This window comes from Pituophis catenifer, unplaced genomic scaffold (genome assembly GCF_029215685.1).
Source record: "Pituophis catenifer annectens isolate HBS135680 unplaced genomic scaffold, rPitCat1.0.hap2 SCAF_6, whole genome shotgun sequence".
Taxonomy (NCBI): Eukaryota; Metazoa; Chordata; class Lepidosauria; order Squamata; family Colubridae; genus Pituophis; species Pituophis catenifer.
The window spans coordinates 48722481-48733422 of NW_027256886.1; positions in this window are offsets into that span (position 1 = coordinate 48722481).

Consider the following 10942-nt stretch of genomic DNA (forward strand, 5'->3'; position numbering starts at 1 on the left):
CAATTCAGAATCTATCAACTAAAACTTCAACTAATGCATACACAGCTACGGTGGACAGATTCTACAGATAAACTCCCAAGAACAGAAATATCCAAACTCTTTCAACCTAGTTGCCATGGCTGCAATTTTCACCTCTTTGCTAGATTTGAACCTCAGACAGTTAGCACTGGAATTTATTTAAATCTATGAAAAGATTTTTACAGACGCATTATCCGAATGTAGAGCCTATTCTGGCAGGCTGGCTAGAACAACACAGACACATGTGAAAGAAAATAAGTCTGCTCTGCTAATATTTGTGTAGAAGACATTTAGCAGGTAGCAGTTTATACACAACCATAATCTGACATGTTGCATTTTAAACTCTCCCTTCTGGAAAACTATTATCACCATGGGAGCTAGTCTTTTTTAGAATCCTGGTTATGTTATAATTCCAGTGTTTACTATAATAACAGGCATAAATGTATGTCAGCTTGTTATTACTAATACTAGAACATTAATGCAAATATATTATTACATCTCCAAACTCTACTACAGTTATGTCCAACTGTTTTTGAATTGGGGATTGAGTTTGGCCACAAGTGGTATACTGGCCTGGGAACAAACAATGTCGGCTGGCGGGTCTGCAGGGGAGGGCCTTCTTTGTGGTTGCCCCGGCTCTCTGGAACCAATTACCCTCTGAGGTCCGGATTGCCCCCATCCTACTGGCCTTCCAGAAAGCGGTGAAGACCTGGCTCGTCCGGCAGGCCTGGGGCCGTTGATCTCACTATGGTGATCTTGCGAGACCCAGCCACAAATTGGAGTGTATAGGTTTTAATGTTTTTTTTAAACTTTTGTATGGGATATTGTTTGCATTGTTTTATTCTTTGTTGTTAGCCACCCAAAGTCCCTCGGGAGTTTTGCGGCATAAAAATGTGACTAATAAATAAACAATATTAAAAATTTGAGAAGAGTAGAATATGAGAACTAAATTTGCTTTTATTTAATATAAAGTTATAAAAACAAAATTAAATGCAACAAATACCATTTTCCTCCTGTTTTTAATCATTTTAGGTTATTAATTCCTGCTTTATTTTATCCCAATAAGTACACCAAAATGCAGTTTCTAGATTCACAGGTAGCTTTTTAAAATAAATAAATAAAAATGCAAAGAGAGAAAAACTCTTAGACTCTGTAGGTGAGAACTGCAACATAAGTTAATTCATGGACTGAGTTTAAACAACAAAGTACCAGTAGTAAAGTGTTCTGGAAAAACACAGCCAATATATTGTGCAAATACAGCCAACTGGTTTGAACCAGGAAACCATAGTTAAATAAAATATGGATTAATGTATCAGTCAAACAATGAGTTTATATTGCACATTTTTCAGCTATTCAAATGTTTTATTAATATATATGTATGTATGTATGTATGTATGTATGTATGTATATAAAGTTTATCAAAATATAAAATGCAAAGAAAACTAAAAATAATGGGAAAATAGGGGAGGAAAAAGAGAAGAGAGAAAAATGTAGGGTAAGGGGAAAAGAAAAAGAAAAACATTGATGACCAACTCTTTTAGTGCAGTAGACTAAGGCAGTAATAAACCTCAACTTTTTACTTTTATAAAATAATATATACTAGCCATTTCTAGAAAATGCACATTTTTTCAAGGAAATTGAATGAACTTTATTAATCCTATAACTCCACAAAAATTCACAGAACCTTGTACATAAGGTTGGTTGTGTCTGTTCATAATTCTCTCTGTATGCATAAATGATTATTCCATTACCTTGATATCCGGGTGCATCATTAATTTTAGAAGTGTGTGCTGTCAGTCCCTGGCCTTAAGCCCAGCTATCTTTGCTTCTGCTGACTAATTTCCTTTTCCTACACCTCCAGCTGCTTGCCTAAACCATAGCAAAGGCAAATTTAACACAGCACGCATCACCACTTGTTTTGAAAGACTGTACTCTTCAATGAGGAAAGGAAATCCAAAATATGAAGATTTTCAGAAAATCCCACGGCTGTTTGTGATATAGCCTGGCTAGGCTTCCTGTTGGCACCTAAGAGATCTCAATAATCTAAACAATCTCATGACAGAATTTATAAAAAAGAAAAAAAAGCTCCACAAAAAAGTCCATAGAAAGCAACCACTGATTTACAAAAGGGGCTTTGACAGAATTTCCTATTCTCTAAATTGGATTTAGGTAATTGGGCTTATGTCTCCATTTACAGTTGGTCCTCGATTTATGACCACAATGGAGCCCAAAATTTTTGTTGCTAAGCAAGACATTTGTTGTGAATTTGCCTCATTTTACAACTTTTCTTGCCACAGTTGTTAAGTGAATCAGTGCAGTTGTAAAGTTAGTAACATGATTGTTAAGTGAATCTGGCTTTCCCATTGACTTTGCTTGTCAGAAGGTCACAAAAGGGGATCACATGACCCCGACCCACTGCAAATGTCATAAATATGAGTCAGTTGCTAAGTGTCCAAACTTTGATCACAGGACCATGGAGATGCTGCAATGGTCGTAAATGTGAAAAACCTCATGTCACTTTTTTTAGTGCCATTGTAACTTTGAATGGTCATTAAATGAACTGTTATAAGTCAAGGATTACCTGTAAACTGATTTTATATGTATAATATATACTGCTCAAAAAAATAAAGGAAACACAAGCAGAAGACATCTGGGATCTGAATGAATGAAATAGCCTTATTAAATACTTTGTTCTTTACATACACTGCTCAAACAACTAAAGGGAACACAAAACTACTGTTTGTAACGAACAAAGTATTTAATAAGGCTATTTCATTCATTCATATCTCGGATGTCTTCTGCTTGTGTTCCCTTTATTTTTTTGAGCAGTGTGTGTGTGTGTGTGTGTGTGTGTGTGTGTGTGTATGTATGTGTGTGTGTGTGTGTGTGTGTGTGTGTGTATATATATATATATATATATATATATATATATATATATATATATATATATATATATATGTAGGTCTTTGGTTATTCGGGTCTTCTCCCACGTAAAATTGGAAGTGTCTTGGCGACGTTTCGACGAAGTGGCATTCGTCATCTTCAGGCAAATTGCTCCTGGAAGCACGAAGCCGAGAACACCAGCCTGAAGATGACGAATGACACTTCGTCGAAACGTCGCCAAGACACTTCCAATTTTACGTGGGAGAAGACCCGAATAACCAAAGACCTACATACAAACACCCGCGAAAACCTGAGAATATATATATATATATATATATATATGTTTTTCCTCTAGCCAGGTTTTTCCTATGTAACCAAGGTTTTTCTGCAGCCCTAGCTCAGTAGAATCACATCCACTAGGGCTAGGGCTGCAGAAAAACCTTGGTTACGTAGGAAAAACCTGGCTATAGGAAAAACACACATAAATCCTACGAAGAAGTAAGAAAATAGATATATATATAGATATATATATAATTATATTATATATATATAATATATATAATATATATTCTGTTTCAGGTGCCTGTTAGACTATATTTGCACTAGACTAATTCAGTGACTACCCTATGTATCTACACAATATGCTTATTCCACTGTCTGCTTTTTGTGGCTCTCATGTTCTGAAGGAATATAGAAAATAGCCTAATGATCCTACTTCATTAGCTTGAAGATGAAACCTTAATTGATTTAGTCAATTAAGCTCATTTTCTGGATTCACACACCACTAACGCACTAGATCATAAATGCAGGCTGGGCTTGCTCAGTATGTCAGGTTAAAAGGTCTTTGACTCATTTGTGGTTCAGTGTGTTGTGCAAACTCAGACAGAGGATGCTGAACTCACTAGTGTGCTGATTAATTTGTTAAAAGCAATCATTGTATTATATTAAGAGAAGTTGTTATTGTAGAAAATATTAACCAAATATCAAAATTTCTTGACGTTTCCTATAAGAGCCAAAAACGGGGGAATTTTGCAAATGTTCACTAGCTTTCCTATTTTATACTTTCAACAGAATTAATTTAAAGATATAATTAATAGCAATTATAAAGTTGGTCCTTAACTTTTCTTTGTGTACATTAAAAATTGCACTGTTGTCCCTTTTTCAAATGAAAATATACTGTATTTGAAGCCATTAATTATTCCAATGATCTCTGAGAAGAGATTCTCTCCATTCTTTCATTGTTGTTGTTGTTCTTTGCTGGTTTTTAGATAGTTTTTACTTGTTTTTTCTCTGTTACTTTCACATACTGGTTTATTGTCTGTAGCTTTGCTTCTAACTGAGATGTTTAATGGGATTGATTTGTAGCTGTAGACTATATCAGGGATTTGACAATTTGAAAAACCCTAATCTATGTCGCAAAGGATTTTTAGAGGTTTCTTGATAAACCCAACACTAGGAAAGAAGGGGATGGAGATTATAACTCCATATAGAGAAACCAGCAGGAAGTTGGAAGTTGCTCTGATCTACAGAGGAATTATTGAGTCTGTCAACTGCACCTCTATAACTGTCTGGTTTGATTCTGCAATCCAACAAGACAGACACAGACTTCAGAGGATAATTAGAACTGCAGAAAAAACAATTGTCACCAACCTGCCTTCCATTGAAGACCTGTATACTGCATAAGTCAAAAAGAGGGCTGTGAAAATATTTAGAAACCCCTCACATCCTGGACATAAACTGTTTCATCTCCTATCCTCAAAACGATGCTATAGAGCACTGCACATCAGAACAACTAGACACAAGAATAGTTTTTTCCGGAACACCATCTCTCTGCTAAACAAATAATTCCCTCAACACTGTCAAACTATTTACTAAGTCTGCACTACTATTAATCTTCTCATCATTCCCATCACCCATCTCCTCCCACTTATGACTGTATGACTGTAACCTTGTTGCTGGTATCCTTACGATTTATATTGATATTGTTTCCTGATTGCTTATTTGTAACCTATGACTATCATTAAATGTTATATCTTACGATTCTTGATGAACGTATCCTATATTTTATGTACACTGAGAGCATATGCGCAAAGACAAATTCCTTGTGTGTCCAGTCACATTTGGCCAATAAAAATTCTATTTTCTATTCTATTCTATTCTATTCTATTCTATTCTATTCTATTCTATTCTATTCTATTCTATTCTATTCTATTCTACTCTACTCTACTCTACTCTACTCTACTCTACTCTACTCTACTCTACTCTACTCTACTCTACCACTGTTTTTTTGGCCACGCATTGTCATTCTATTGCTCTGTTCAGATAAGGAAATATCTCTGGAATGATGACACAACATGAAACCGGTAGTCTAGTATAAAGCTATATTTCAAAGCAATCAGTGATACACAAGGGTGGGTTCTACTTACCTTTACTACCGCTTCGCAACGGGAACACGCAGAAGCTTCTGCGCATGCACAGATCGTCAATTATGATGTCCAGGCGGGTGGGTGGAGTCTCCCACCACTTTTACTACTGGTTCTAAAGAACAGGACAGAATCAGGAGCAAGCCAACACTGGTGATACATATAAATAAACTCACCACAGCTCCATGCTAGCATTTGTGCTAATTTTGGATCAGCTGAACCGATTTATTGCTGGAATACCTGTAATACAAGTTTATACTCAGAAATGCTAAAACCTCCCTGTCTCCCTGGTTCTGTACACCCCTCCCCCCCCCTTGTAGGTACCTTTACATTTTGTTTTTACTGCAAATATCTTAATTTGCATATAAAAACAGTAGAGCAGGAGTAGTTTGGCAAGACTGCTCTAGACCAACTGATTAGAATTGTCCTTTTTAAGAAAAGTACCCAAACAAACATAAATACATGTAGAATGAGGTACATGTTTCACCTTTTTTCACCTATATAATAATAATCATATCTCTGAAAGCTGCAGACTGATGAGAGGGGCATTATAACTGATATATTTTAGGGTGAAATTAATAGCCTGCACCAGTGCTACATTATGAACATCAGAAATCCTAACCTGTTTGCCCTGCCTACAGCTATTCATGATTGCCATGGCAACCATTGCACATTCCAGGTAATGTCTGGCTCATATGTTCAGCTATATACAACCTGGGCCTGTTTCCCCTCCATGCACTGAAGCTTAATATAGTTTCCTGATGAAAACAGATTACTACTGGATCAGGCTTATGCTAATAGGAAAACCTATTAGGATTTTAAACCACCTTCAGTTAGCAGGCTAATGTATACAATTTATAATTGTATGTGGGAATGACCGTGGTGACTGGGCAAAGAGACGCTGCCAAGGGAACAGTCAGATAAGAGACAGCACAGCCCATAGCTGCATAATGGGTGGGGCAAGAGGTTCAGGAGAGATCCTCCCTAGTTTCTCAGTCACTAAAAGAACTATGGGTTGGGGTTGAAGAAATGTACAGATAGTCCTTGACTTGCAACAGATTGTTTAGTAACTGTTCAAATTTACAATGGCACTGAAAAAATGACTTATGACCAGTTTTCACACTCCTGTTGTAGCATTCCCCATGATCGTGTGATCAAAATTCAGACCCTTGGCAACTGACTCATATTTATGACAATTGCAGTGTCCTAGAGTCACGTGATCAACTTTTGCAACCTTCTGACAAGCATAGTCAATGGGGAAGCCAAATTCACTTAACAACAGTTTGACTGATTTACTAATTTAGTTAAGTGAATCACTAATTTAGAAGTGATTTCCTTTAATAACTATGGCTAAAAAGGTCATAAAATGGGACAAATTCACTTAACAAACGTTTCACTTAGCAACATGAATTTTGGGCCTAATTATGATAATAAGTTGAGGACTACTTTCAGGCTTGCAAGATTGATATTTGCCTTGGGAGGAAAATCAGATTTTAAATTTTTAAAGCCATCAGGGCATTTTCATAGACTTCTTAACATAAAATACAGTTGAGTAATCCTGTCAGGAGATCCAGTCTAAATAATTTGTGCATATTTTCCCTCATATCTATTACCAGTTACCTACTGCCCAGTTACACTGGTTTGGTTTCCTTCAGATAGTCTAATAATGTTGACAGGGTCCTTGAATTTTGGATTTAAACCTTAAACTTTGTCCATTCTGTCAAATAAAAGCTATCAGAGATGGAGTGACTATGGTAATCCTACTTATGGGGAGGCCACAGTAAGTAATGTATTATTTTAGGTCATCATAGGAATGCAAGCTTTGAAAATCTTTACCTTAATTGCTTAAATGTTTAAAATGGTTTCCTATTTGTCTTCTGTTGTAATTGAAAAATCTATAATGAAGTTTAAAGCCCTGCAAGTTTTAAAGTACAAATATCTGAAGGACTTTCTTGCCTTACCCCAGTTGGTTAAGCCACTTAAATAATATTCAGAAGCCTTATTACATGTTAATGATACTTAAACATTTAGTAAAATAGTTGCGAATACACTGGAACTCTTTTCACAAATCTTCATTATTAACTTCCTAGAAATTGGTAAACGCCTATTATTTTAGAAATACAGATGATGTGTGAATATAACATGTTATTTTAAATTTGTCTTTAATTTTTAAAATTAATCAGCAATTGAATGATGCAATTTTTCCTGAAATTTATTGGATCATAATATTTATTGAAGTGATATTTTAATTTTGTTATCTATCCTGAACTCTTCTGTGAACAAAAAATAGGATGGAGGGGGAGATGGAATTCCATTTCTTATTTCTGAAATGACTCTCTATAACAGGTTTACTAACTAATCAGAGTGTAAGGTTTCCTTACACTCAATAATGAAAATGCTTATTTTATATCTCCTATCTTCTGGAATTAGAGACAAGAATATCTAGCTTCTTAACATCTTGCTTTTTTTTTCCTGCTAGGTTCATGGTCAATGCTGATTTTCCATGTATTCATACATACCTGCATCGGTTTGAATTTGGGACTGATGTACACATGTCTGAGCCAGACCACTAAAATACTTTCTATGCCAAATAATTTGTGCCACAAAGAACATTTAATATAACTGCTCACATGGATCCTTTTCAAAATATGACAGAAATTGCAATTTTAACTGCTTTAAAGTTTTTATTAAGAGTCATCATGCCATTTAGCGACAAGTGGTTGGAATGCTGTAGCATTTCTTCTAGTCACTCCTGTGCCATGATTATGAGAACAGGAAAAGGGACTTCCTGCATCATAATTAATTTTGTTGCAGCAATTTTGTATGTTAATGAGGCTGAAAGCTTAGAGGAGCCATGGCAGAGCAGCTCTCACTTAACAGCAAATAAATATCCAAAGATAATCTAAATTTTCTAATGGACTTCCTGGCTCTCTGATCTTCTGATTTTAACTTCACATGATAATGAACTTGGGACTTTGTGTTCTAGTGAAGTTAAATGGGGCTCCAAAGAATAGTTTTAGTCTATTCTAAAACTAGCTGGCATAGCTTTCTAAAAATACAGCTGCTCAGAACTAAACGTAGGAACAGGCTACCAGAATAGACAAATAACACCATCATTCAATTAATGCAACTTTAAATGGGATACATTTCTTACATTCTGCTTGCGGATTTCTGCAAACATGTATATTGTGATGAATAATAACTGCAAATGGAGATGTGCAGCACTTCAGATTATATGCCTTTTCACAGGACTGTGCAGCAGCTATAGCAGTGATGGCTAACCTTTTCTGGATCGAGTGCCCAAAGGCCGTGCGTGCCCGAACCTCCAAAATGCAATGCGGATGCGGCTCCTATGCATGCGGGGCCCCCACACACTCCCTGCACCCAGCGCATGTGCGGCAGAGACTCAACCAGCTGGCCAGCAGGAGGCATGGGCGCATGCGCGGCGGAGCTGAACTGGGGCGACAGCTCACGTGCTCACAGAGAGGGCGCTGTGTGCCATCTGTGGCACAAGTGCCGTAGGTTCGCCATCATGGAGCTATAGAGAGCAGTCATATGAAAGGGTGCCTTTCCTGCCACCTTGAAAGAGGCGGTAGTGAGGCCCCTCCTCAAGCAGCCTTCCCTGGACCCGGCTGAATTAGGCAACTATCGTCCAGTCTCCAACCTTCGTTTTGTGGCGAAGGTTGTTGAGAGTGCGGTGGCACGACAACTTCCCTGGCACCTGGATGAAGCTATCTATCTAGACCTGTACCAGTCGGGCTTCAGGCAGGGGTACAGCCCAGAAACGGCATTGGTTGCATTGGTGGATGATCTCTGGAAGGCTCGGGACAGGGGCTGCTCCTCTGTTCTAGTCCTATTAGATCTCTCAGCGGCCATGGTATCGTGCTGCAGCGGTTGAGGGGGTTAGGAATAGGGGGCACCATTCTGCGGTGGTTCTCCTCCTTCCTCTCCGACCGCTCGCAGTTTGTGTTGGCATGGGGACAGAGGTCGACCTCGAGGCATCTCGCATGGGGAGTGCTGCAAGGGTCGGTCCTCTCGCCCCTCCTGTTCAACATTTATGTGAAGCCGCTGGGTGAGATCATCCGTGGTTTTGGGGTGAAGTGTCATCTGTACGCTGATGATACTCAGCTGTACATCTTCACCCCGGACCACCCCAACGATGCCCTTGATGTGATGTCTCGCTGCCTGGAGGCTGTGCGGGTCTGGATGGGGAGGAACAGGCTCAGACTCAACCCCTCCAAGACCGAGTGGCTGTGGCTTCCGGTGCCCCGATATAGTCAGCAGGTGCTATCGCTGACTATTGGGGGTAAATCTTTGCCCCCCACGGAGAGGGCTCACAATCTGGGTGTCCTCCTGGACACACGGCTGTCTTTAGAAGAGCATATGACGGCCGTGGCCAGGGGGGCCTTTTATCAGGTTCGCCTGAGCCGCCAGTTGCAGCCCTTTCTGGACCGGGATGCCCTGCGCACGGTCACTCACGCCCTTGTTACCTCCCGGTTGGACTATTGTAATGCTCTCTACATGGGGCTCCCCTTGAAGAGCACTTGGATGCTCCAGCTGGTCCAGAATGCGGCCGCGCGGGTGGTTATGGGCGCAACTTTTATTTCCAGCTTGGACCTGATGGATTTTCCTTCCAACAGTATATATTACTGTGTAATATATGGGCTGCAATTGATTAGTCCTTTTTTGTTCATTTGATATATTGTGTGGACATTCAGTGTTTATTTACCTATGTTCTTTAATTCTGAAAACCTTCTCTTCTCCCACCCCTTACAATCTATATTCACAATCTATAAAAACAATTCTGCCTAAAACATTTGTGCACCCAGATCTTGATTCATGCATTTTTCCTGTAGGAAAATGCAGGAGAATACAAGTTACATTAAAGACTAATGGAACATAATGAATTTGATAGTCAAAATATTGTTTCTGATGGCATGTTTCTGATGGCATGTGGGGCTTCTAAACTGTGTAAGAATTAAATAACAATTCAACAAGTTAGAATTAATTAGTGTAAAGCTGTAAAAAAAATCATTGCAATTGAAAAGCACCCCAATATTTTTTTAATGGTAATTGACATTGCTATCATCTCTGCCATCCCCTCAATCACTCCTTGACAGAGAACTGCCCAAGCTAATGTACAGATAAACTGTTTTTAGCCTCAGGTTTCTTGGCCATAAGAGTGCAGCTCATTCCTTATTTGCCTGCTGGCTTCTTGTATATTTCCTGTAATAATTTGATTTTAGTTACCACTGGAGACAGGAAGCTGACCTAGATGCACTACTGGGCTGACCCAGTTATTATGGCCTGCTGTATTACCCATTTCCTTTCCTGCAGATCTCATCATATTGTACAATATCCTGTAGAACCCATTGTGGTGCACACTTTGACAGACAAACAATATGTCACAGATATAATGTATCAATCATAATTGCTTTGAATAATTTAATAAATTAATGAGAAAATATATTAAAAACAACCTCTATTTCCAATAACTCGTCAGGAATATGAGGTGCTGGTATGGTATGTACTGTTTCATTTTTGAATGTGAATGTTTGGCATATTGCTTTAATTTATTGCTCACATTAGACATTTTGAAAGTTTCACCCTGATATGTA